We start from the raw sequence: 12376 nt of genomic DNA on the forward strand, positions 1-12376 counted from the left end.
CTTTAAATCTATATTAAATAGGTTCATTCTAGAATCATTCATGTCAAATTGTTAAAAATATTAATATATTGGATTGTATTGAGAGATGGATAATAACTTTAAGATGATGATAGTTTTAATATAACTATTGTCTTCCTCAACCAAAAACTCCGAATTCCCTTGTGAGATTTCTCTCTAGATGATATTTAAGAAAAACTGAGTGCATGTTGTTTTGATATATTGAGGATCGTAATCCTAAAATCTTTTTATATACTAGTTCAATTAGGGTTTCTATTAAACCCTAATTAACTAGGAATGAGTTTTTACACATTAAGCCCATACTTAATTAGAAATCTATGGCCTTAATTAATTAGATCACATAGTAGGGACCAGTCTAATAAAATAACCAATGTGATAAAATATTAATCCACATACATATCCCATACTTTAATTATACGTATTATTATTTAAATACGCCTAACAATCTCCCACTTGAGCTATGTCTGTGTACTTAATGTAATTTAGTCACATAAACCTTAAGTACAAATAAATAGATTATTTCAATAATAGAATTTCCCTTTAGTTTAATATGATGCATCTACTGTATTAGCACGGAATCAAGGTAGCTTTCATCACTACCCTTGTAACTAAGTCTTCCTTGATCACCAACTCTAGTACATTCAATGATATAGATTAAATATGGATGGATAACATGGATACTACTTACAAAACGATCTAGATCATCCAATTGGTCCAAATTCCTTGGTGAGATCATTCATAAAAAACTTTATGTTAAACTGCATGCATGATAAACAAGTTCAGATAATAAAACATACACCATCAACTTTATTCTATATAGAAAATAAACAAATTAAGGTCAGAGAACATCCTCAATAACAAACTCCCACTAAACCATGGAATCAGAAAAGTGACTAATACCTATGTGAGCAACATGCTCATGAAAAACTTTAGTGAAAAACCTTTAGTTAATGGATCTACCACCATAGAGTTTGTTCCTATATATTCTATCGAAATTTGGCCATTATGAACTATTTCTTTAACAATTAAAAATTTCACGTCTATATGATTTGACTTCGTATTGCTTTTGTTGTTGTTTGAATACATCACTGTTGACCTTTTGTCACAAAATAATTTTAGTGATCTTTCTATGCCAACCATTATCCGCAGCCCAGTGAAAAATTTTTGCAACCATATTCCATGATTAGATGTCTCATAACATGCTATAAACTCCATAGCCATGGTAGAAGAAGTCATGAGTATTTTTTTAACACTTTTGTAGGATACAACTCTTCCAACCAACATGAAGATATAGCCTGAAGTGGATCATAAAGTGTCTTGGCATCCGATATAATTGGAATTAGAATACCCAATGATCTCCAGAACTTCTAATCTCCGATAAGTGAACATATAATCTTTAGATCTTTGTAAATACCCCATTTGGTTGCTTTAGACTAAAATTAGACTTCTATATGCATGCCGATGCATAGGGAATCTTCTGCATCTCCTTAACTTCGAGGACAGTCTTGGGGAATTAACCTAAATGAAATTTATCACCTTTAACGATAGGTAGCTCCTGGTGCACAATTTCTCATGTCAAATCTATTTAAAATCTTTTTAATGTAGTTCTTTTGTGACAATCTCAAAATACCTTGAGAACGATCTCACAGTATTTCAATTCCAAATACAAAAGAAGCATCACCAAGACCCTTCATCTCAAAATTCTTTTTGAGAAATCTCTTAGTGTCATGCAATAAACCTACATCATTACTTGCTATGGGTATGTCATCGACATATAACACTAAAAAGATTGATTTACTCCCACTGAACTTGTGATATACACAATCTTCCATTATATTCACCTCAAAACCAAAGGAGGTATTACTTCATGGAATTTATAATGCCATTGACGAGAGGCTTGCTTGAGACTGTAGATAGATTTCTTCAATTTTCACGCCAAAGACTTTGAATTACCAGACACAAAGTTTTCTTGTTGCACCATATAAATCGTCTCTTCAATGTTCCCATTGAGAAATGCTGTTTTTACATCCATATGGTGTAGCTTTAAATCAAAGTGAGCTACTAGTATCATGTTTATCATGAAAGAGTCTTTTGATGAAATTGGAGAGAAAGCTTCTTTGTAATCAATTCCTTCCTTTTAAATAAAACTCTTCGCAACATGATGAGCCTTATATCTTTCAATATTTTCGTGCGGATCCCTTTTGGTTTTAAATATCCATTTACAACCTATGGGTTTCATTTTTTATGGCAATTCAAAAAATTCCAAAACATCATTCTTTCATGGATTTTATTTCATCTTTCATAGCATTTACCCACTTTTGAGAGTTTAACTTTGTAAAACTTATTGGAAGTTGATTGGATCATCTTCCATTATGCCCATATCATCCTGGTGTTCTTGAAGAAATATAATATCATCATCTAGAATTGCACTTCTTCTTTCTCTAGTGGATTTTCTTTGTGGCACTTCTTGAAGTTGTTGAGTTTGAACTTCAAGTTCAACAACGAGGACTTCAATGCTACCTTGTTCTATATTTGGTTTAATAGTGAAGTCAGGAATTAGAGCTTGAACATCATTTATAACCACATTAGGAAAAGAAACTAATTGCTCTTCAAAGACAACTTTCCTTATGTTATCTTCCCCTCCCCCAAACTCAACATCCTCAAGGAATCTAGCATTTCTTGTCTCAAACAATGATTTAGAAGTGGGATAATAAAATTTAAAACCTTGAGAGCATTCAGAATACCTAAAAAATAGCAACTAATAGTTCTTGAGTTCAATTTTCTTTCGTTAGGCTTGTAAGGCCTAGCCTCAGCTAGACAACCCAATATGCGAAAATGCCTAATACTAGACTTCTTTCTGTCCACAACTCATAAGGGGTTTTAGTTTCCACTTTACTAGATACCTTATTGAGGATATATGTTGCAGTCTTTAGAGCCTCACCCCAGAGGAATTATGGTAGAGAAGAATGACTAATCATACTTCTTACCATATCCTTAAGTATTCTATTTCACCTGCCACACCATTTATGCTAGGTTTGTCCGACATAGTGTATTGAAGGACGATTCCACATTTCTCTAGGTATTTGGCAAAGGGCCCTAAATATTGTTCACATGATCCATCATATCTACCGTAGTATTCACCATCACGATCAGATTTGATAGCCTTAATTTTCTTTCCAAGTTGAAGTTAAACTTCAGTTTTGAAAGACATGAAAACGTCCAAAGGTTGAAACTTCCCATGAATTAAATATAGGTACCTATATCTTGAATATTCATCCATAAACGTAATAAAATATTGTTGTCCACTCCAAGAACCCCCAGGGAATGGACCACAAATGTTTGTATGTATTAGTTCTAAGATGTATGAGTATCTGTTGGCACCTAATTTTCTTATGTCTGTCCGCTTTCCCCTAATACATTCTACAAAAACGTAAAAGTTACTTAAATCAAGGGAATAAAAAATTCAATCTAACACAAGTCTCTCAATTCTCTGTTTAGAGATATGACCTAAACACTTGCGCCATAACATAGTAGAATTTTCATTTAATTTACACTTTGTACTGCATGATTTAGATACTAGGATCTTGTTAAATGAAGCAAAAGAATCAAGCATATATAGATTATCAATTAAAGAATTGATACCAATAAGCTTGAAATCTAGGAAAATGCTAACTTTGTTATTTTCAAAAGAACAAGAAAAACAAAATTTGTCCAAACTGAAAATAGAAACTAAATTTTGTCTAAATGACGGTACAACAAAAGTCTTATTCAAATCCAAATAACTATCATTTTTTAAACGTAATCTAAAATTTCCAACAGCTTTAATAGGAACTGCTTTGCCATCACCCACATATATGAATCTTTCAGCATCACTTAGCAAGCGGCTCCACAGGAAACCCGACATCGATATACTTATATGAGTAGTAGTACCAAGATCTACCCACCAAGTATATGTAGGTACAGAAGCTAAATTAACTTCAGAACAAACAAAAATAAGAAGTTTACCTTTCTTTACACACCACTTGGTGTACTTGATACAATCTTTCTTGAAATGACCTTCCTTTTAGCAGAAAAAACAAGAATTTTCAGTAACCTGTTTCTTTCTCTTATTTTATTGAGATGTCCCTTCTCAGCACCCATAGATTTCCTTTTCTTCTTGTCACGAGAATCAGTTGTCAAATGAACACTTTCTATCCTTTCTCTTTTAATCTTCTCTTCTTCTTACACATATTGTGAGATAAACTTATACTCTATTTATCCTTTTGAGTATTATAGCTTATCTTAAATTGAGTCAGTTGTGTAGGAAGAGAGATAAGTACCAGATGTACAAGTAAATTTTCATTTATCTTGGTATCAAGTGCCTTTAATTTACCTCCGAGACTGGACATTTCTATAATATAATCCCTTATGTTCCCATTGCCATTATACCTCATGGAAGTTAAAGAAGTCAAAAGACTACTTACTTCCCCTTTTTTATTTTTAGCAAAATATTTCTCAATTTGAGCAAGAAACTTATTGACATTTTCACTTTCTGTGATAGAACCCCAACAAGACTCCAGAATGGAGTGTCTTAATGATCATTAGACACATGTGAGTTGATCATTTTCACTTCTTAATATTAGCCGTATTCGACTGTTCTTCAGTAGAAGTAAGTTTATTGGTCCTTAATGCAAGGTCCAGATCCATACACTCGAGAAGTATTTCTAGGTTTTCCTTCAAAATCTTGAAGTTTAATCCATTCAGTTTAGGGATTAAACTCAAAATTTCAAATATTTGCGTAAGACCAACTGAAACAATAAACAATAAAACATGTACTCACAATTAAAATATGAAAAATAATTTCACATATATGGTGGGCCTCTTTTACAAGATACCTAGCATAACATTGATATCTAGCCTTTGGGCAAATACACTAATTGTAATGGTACTCTCGATATAATAATCAAAGTACTGACGATAAATTCTCTAAAAAATAATATTTCTTTGGACTGACTATTTTTCACATGAGCAATCCTTTGAATTCTCACATACTCATCACCACATGCATACCTACGGTTTGGCTAAAAAATTATCTTCCTTTGGGCCGATAATCATTTGCATAAATTAATGAATATGCATATCTTATATTTTAGAATTAAACTAATCTAGATGACAAAAACTACTTTGATAACATATTATTTTGACCAATTCAATCTAAAATATAAGACACAATAATATAATAATATTATTGTACAAATAATAGAGGAAGAACACCAAATAATCTTTACCAAAATTCACTCAATAATTGTATACAATATACAATTAAAGTAACATAAACATGTGAATATCACCAAAAAATTATCAATCATATTCAAGTTGAAACCACAACATAGGTGATCAAATTTAAATTTAATCTATGGTAATAATCGGTCTAATTAGAACTTAGATCAATCTAACTAGAACTTAGATGCAGACAATTATCAATTAAAATTAAGATTTAAATTAACATAACCATCAATTTAAAAAACTAGATCTTAAAATCACAAAAGTATTATTAATTAAAGACGAGATTCAAATTCACTAATTTAAACCAATTAAATAGGTAATTATCAACCAATTCCTAATTAAATAGGAATTACAATTCCGATTGATTAAATCTTGATAAATATAAGATTTTCAGCCAATTTTAACCTTAAAAATACCGATTTCAACAAACAAAAAAAACACCAGTGATGGGATTGCCGTTGGCAATATCAAACATGAAACACTAGTAAGCCCTTAATCGGCAAGTAGCCGACACCCACGACCGGCGAAAGCTTCACCCAAAAATCCACCAAATTCATTTAATTAGAACCCCATTCAATACTAGCAAGAAAGTAGACTAGCTAAAATAATAATAATAATAAATAAAACCCCAAACTGCACAAATGGTGAACCACCACCGGAGAAGAAAGAAAAACAGAAACCAAAATTGCCGACTTCTCTGATGGGATACCTACTGCCGGCGAAGCGTCTTCAATTCGTATTGTCCAAGGGGTTTTCGTGGGTTGGTGTCACAAAATAAATTTCCTTTTTTTTTTAAAAAAAAAAAAAAAATCTTTAACCATCTATATCGAAACCAAAATTGAATCATAATACCAATGGAAAACGAACATATACCAACAATTCAACAAGATATTAGCTTTAATACCACTTGTTGACATAATTACTTTAAATCTATATTGAATAGATTAACCCTAGAATCATTCATGACAAATTTCCAAAAATATGATAGCTTTAAGATGACTATTGTCTTCTTCAACCAAAACTCCGAATGCCCTTAGTGGGATCTTCTCGAGATGAGATTCAAGAAAGACCAAATGCGTATTGTTTTGGTATACCAGGGACCATCTGATCTCTGAATTACACTTGCGTGCATCACAAACTCAACCATGAAGTAGTCATCCATCCGAATTACACTTGAGCATACTGCATGTCTGAAGGTGATAGTTTATAGAAATACAAGCTATTGTAGCCTTTTACTTAGAATTATGAGGGTTGATGAGCAAAGTATGCGTTAATATTGCTAAGAATTCATGAGGAATAATGAGCTTGCATCGATCAACACTGAAAATCCCTATTAACCCTATATCATGTGTTATTTTGCGTCAAAATGTCTATTTTTGTAGTTGTCGTAGGAATCGACCGCATGCGTTGATCCCAAGTCATCGAAAAGTAATCGCATGCGTTGATCTTAATGAAGACATGTTGGTCGCGTGAAATTCCGCAACTACAATGATAACCACAATAGGAAGATGATCACAAAGTGGTGGAGTGCGTTGATCCTGCAGAAGAAATGAATATGAACGCATACCTCGGGATGTCTGGGCTACTCAGCAAACCTTCTAAAAAGCGGTCAGACCATGATGCAACGATGACATTTCACCTACCACGTCAGTGATGACAGTAATTCAGAGCAGGATTATCAAAGTTGTTGTCATTTGAGCTCTATAAATAAAGCCTTGGAGCCCAAATTCAAAGTATCTGGGACTCTACCTTGGGCAGATTCTTTTGATCACAGATGAGAGCATGAGCAAGAAATTCAATTTTTTCACTTCTACAACTTCCTCCGAGTGAAGACTGGAGCTTCGCTGGAGATAGAGCTTGAGAAAGATTACTCCACCGCCCATCCATTCCACAACCGATAGCCTATACACATATTTGATGGAAGCAAGAGATTGCCTACATTTAACCTTCCATCTCTCTTCTCAACTCTGTATAGTATTACATTTTGGCTTAAACATTAATATATTTTGTATTCAATGCATCTCTTTAGTTCCTTCAACACCATTTTCATTATTCTTTTCTCCTTTATCATCTTTTACTTTTATTGCAATGAGTTAAGTGTAGATTGCAAGAGTTATCACATACTCAATCATGTGCCATAGAGATATGACACATGTAGCAAACCATCGAGAGGTGTGCTTTACGCGAGTATTGTGAGCTAATCCTGTTTTTTTAGTGCGAGGCTATCGCAATGCTTGTCTACGAGCAGAGTAACTATAACCAACTACCCGAGAGGGTAAGTAGTGGAACTCACTAAGCAAAATAAGCAATGTTCCTAGAGACGGGAATAATCTTATGCTCAACGTAACGATGCGTTATAGAGATATAAGCATATGGTTGACCACTAAGAGATGTGCGATGCATTAGTGTGGCGAGCTAGGATTACCCTTTCGACCAACTTAATGACTTGGTGAAATTTTTTCCCTCAACCCTACTTCTCCATGCATCTTATTATGCGTTAATAGTTGCCGCATCTCTACCGATTCTTATAGTAAAACTTCAATTGTTCAGTCTTTTTAGCTAGAAGTAGAAGTAGCGCATAGTTAATCAACTTCTTTCTTTTTATTTTTTATTCTCTGCCTCAAACGCATTACTTTACAAATATCACTTAGTTTTAAGTCTCCTTATTCGACCTCGAATCATCCTGAGAAACTTGCAATCTCGTTATACTTGGTGAGAGAGCAAGAAAACTTGTGACAGGATGCATGGTCATCACATACATGATTAACGCATAATGCAGATTCTTCATATTAACGCATGACCATCAACACATAACAATCAACGCATATCAAACATAACAAAAATTCATTCCTCAACAAAAGGCTTAATGATGTGTTCTGTATATGTGATGGATTAAGTGTTATGCAATATCTTATAAATGCATTGTTTTGCCTAGTTAGACCTAAGTATAAATCCAACTAGAATCCTGGTGAGTTCAGGATCAAAATCAGAGATTGCATTCTATCGATACGTTGACAATGATTTTTTCGATCTTGACGTGAATTGTTTGTTACATATGCAATGAGTTTGATCATATTCTATCACTAAAATAAATAGTGGTGGATGCGATGAGAATCACAATCGTAAGTAAAACAGACTATGTTGAGAGATATAGGTTTCAAATGAATAAAGATAGGGTTGAGAAAAATATTCATTAACAATTCCTAAATAGCTGCATAAATCACGCGCTCAAGAAAATCATTCAAAAATCTCCTACACTTCTCAGTGTATTTAGCCACCATATCCTATTTCTAGGATACATACGATAGGTATTAGTGCAAAAGATGTCTCCCTATTTTTATAGATAATCTCTACTTGTTTTATGCGATTTAAATCCTTTATTTTTTAGAACATAGATTCATTCTATTTAGAACAATCTTTCAACTTATTCAAATAGTTTATAAAACATACATAAAACAAGCTGAACACACGATTAAGCTTTATTTAGTTCATGTTAGTTGCAATGTTTTTCAACCCATAAGGAAATTAGTTTCTCATGGTAGAAGATGGAGAGATGGATAGACAAAATATTGTAGATGCATTCATATTGATAAAAGAAGTTTTTCAACGTTTTACACAATATAAATAACAACATAGCAAAGGAAAAGAGATAGAGATGGATTATCAAGCCGTGGGGTGAAATTCCTTACTCCTTTTGGCTCTGTAGATAACTGCTTCGTAAGATTGTGCTGAAGGTGAAGTTTTTCCTTTGTTTTTCCGAAAAAAATCTTGAGCTTTCACTTGAGGCTTCATGAGGGCTCGAAGGGAAGTATTTATGAAGTGAGAAATTGTGTAGAGTTTCCTCCAATGTCTTCGCTATCTTTTGCATGGAAATCTCGTTGAGTAGTTATAAGCGTCAAGGAGCACTTCTTCCTCTCTTACTAATGATTGTACTGACAGAATGCATTAGTTGCCATACCCTGTACACCGCCTGCTCCGTGTCAGAAGTTAATTGGCTCTGCCGTGAAGCTTTCTTGTCAGCTACCAACTTGATCTTTGATTTGACCTCCACCGTCCATGCATGATGTCACTTTCTGTCGCATGAGGTTATGTTTTCAACTATGTGATTTCAATGTTGGAATTAGGAATTCCTTTGTGGTGATACCTTGTGATCGCATAAATAAATTTTCTGCACCCAAACAGGATGATTTTTTATATTTTTCGTGGATTGTGAGATTTTGTACACATGTGATCATATGATATAATTAATTTCATGAATTTCTTACCAAGATATCGCATTTTCCAAGTTTTTTTCCTAATTTTTTTAGATAAAAGAGGTAAAATAACTTGTATTTCTACAAGAATACCCCTAAATTTAAAACAATGTTTGTCCTCAAGCATATATTTAGAGTCCTAATATATGTTAATAGTTTTGACACATTTCCTAGACCTTTTAAGGTGCCTCCTATTCTAGATTTGCTAGACCAGTGTTTTCCTTCATCTCATTCTTTTACCTTATGGAAATATTTCCAGCCTTTAGATGTGGTAAGCTTATTTTTCAAAAATCCCTTACTCATTTCCAAGGCTATCTTATATTCATTTTTCAAGAATGGGCTTTTGGTTTTAAAATTTAGTAAAAAGATTCTCCTTGGTGTGCTTATTTTGGTTTGATCATGCGCTGATCAAATCATTCCCTTTTCGTTTTGACTTGCCCCCATGGGTGTCATGTAGACATCCAACTACGGGCAAGGTGCTCTTTTCAAACTTAACTCATGTCTTCAAAAATTTTGAACATAGACATGGAGTTGCGATCAATTATTTTTTGCGTTGATCATGATTCCCACCTTTGTTATGGCTTACCCCTACGGGTGTCATGCGGACATCCAACTACGAGCAGGCTTGCCCCCACGGGCCCTATTCTTGAAATTTTGTGAACAATGATTGCTTTAAAAGATTGGATTTGTTTGAATTTAGTTAAGAATAGGGTTTAGAAGCGTTGAGTGTCGCGATGAGTTTTGGAATGCACTGAAATCTCGACTCAATGCATTCCAGTTAAACTCATTACAGAAGATGGAACCTCAAAAGTCAAAATTCGACCATTAGGATCACTGAAAAGACGCCATCATAGGCGCCACCAGAAATTGCTTCACATCAGACCTTCATTTAATGTGCGTGCATCATTATGATATCAATTCTTGAACCAAGTGATCGATCATTTCCTCTTCCCTCTCACGCTTATTTAAACCCTATTTCCCCTTTTTTTTCCTACGCTTTCAAAGAACCCAAACCCTTGTGATTATCACCGAACCCTTATCCGACATTCTCTTTCTATAACAATGGCCCATCAAAATCCTACCCCATCCACTCCCGCTACCACCTCATCTTCTTCCTATGAAGTGATATGCCATTGACGAACATGAAGGATCTCTTAACGAAGAGCATCCATGAGCGCATTCAGATCTTTCCGATTTCATTGTGACCGAAATACAACATACACATTTTAAAAAATAGTTCTGCAAAACAACACTAATTAATGGCATACTTTGAACACTAAAATATAAAGGAAAGAGTTCTCATACCAGTTGAAGACCTTTTTTAAGCTTTGAAACTCAGACGCAACGGAAGACCTCTACTCGAACTCTATCGCCCAGCATCAGTCGGCTGCAACAGTATGATCGTTTACACGAATGGTAGCAACACGAACAGTCACGAACAAGTGAACGCAGCGGAGACGACACCACCAAAAAAGGAGCCCTTGGTATTCTCGTAGTGAGAATCCAAAGTGTGGTCTTTGGTGAGTTTGGTAGAGGTTGGAGAAAGAACTAATCGTGTACACGATAAGCAAGTGGGAGAGAACAGAAGCTATCGTATAGCTAAGTGCTTATAGTTTAGAATAAGCTACACGATCGTGTAGGTTTTACTAAGCGATTGTTTAGTAAATGGTAGATGATCGTTTAGAAAACATGGCAAACTATGCGATTGTTTAGGAAAGCTAAGCGATTGTTTAGGGACTAGCATGTGATCATTTAGGCACGTGGTGTGCGATCGTTTAGGTGATGAGTGACTATCGTATAGGCTCTCGACTGTGCGATCGTTTACATTTCCACACCGATGCCAATTTTTTCGAACTTTTGCAAAATGAAATTTTTTTTTCATTTTATTCACCGGTTACCATAACTGAATGAGGCTGCTCCCATTAACGCATGACCGAGAGAAATTTTAAACCAATTATCATATAATTAACCAATTTAATAATTAATGAATATAATCATATTATATTCTTACCGTATAGTTTGATATCACATATCTACTATAGTAATTTCTCCTCTACATGATACAAATCATATTTATATCTAAATTCCTCTAAAATAATATATCTCATACATTTAGTCAATTGTATCATATATAATTAACCAATTCAAGTATATCATATATAATCAAACTCCCCTCTTGTCAATTTGAACATTTCAAACTAACCCAAACACAGATTCTCGACTTTATCCAAGCTACCCATGGGATCTAATGGACCTGTGGCTCGAAGTTCCAACGGTCTGTGAATAACTAACTAAACTCTGTAGCCACAAGATTCACCATCTGTTAACTGTTAAGCATTCTACTAAAGACCAACGGCTGAACTTTTCTTACCACAGATATATTTCTGTGTCCAACGGATATAACCAATCATGAGTAAGATGACCCTTCACAGATGCTCATAAGTATAGCTGGACCAATTTATCGTTTTTTCCCTGTAGTTACATCTCATTCCATAAGTACCACTGATTCCTCTAATGAATAATACAACATAGTCCAACTATGTGTGAATACCTCTCGGGCCAAGAGAAGGTGGTGGCACCACATTGTTCAAGCCTTGGAATCAGCCCTTAAGGGAGCTATCTATCTACTTACCCCTACTTTGAGGAATTAGTGAATTCCATCTTGTGTAGCTGAGTTCTCAGCTCCCAAATCAGACGAATCCCCAAAATGTAGATTTGAATCGACAACTTTGCCACTTGCAGCCATACAAATCAAAGAACCGCTCTTAATGGCAGGAGTTCCTAACTCACTTAGGATTGAGGTCATGTTACCTATGGTCATCCTAGTGAAGTGAAGTCTC

Source organism: Benincasa hispida, chromosome 12, assembly GCF_027475165.1.
Source record: "Benincasa hispida cultivar pf3 chromosome 12, pf3_genome.v1.1, whole genome shotgun sequence".
NCBI classification, from domain to species: Eukaryota; Viridiplantae; Streptophyta; class Magnoliopsida; order Cucurbitales; family Cucurbitaceae; genus Benincasa; species Benincasa hispida.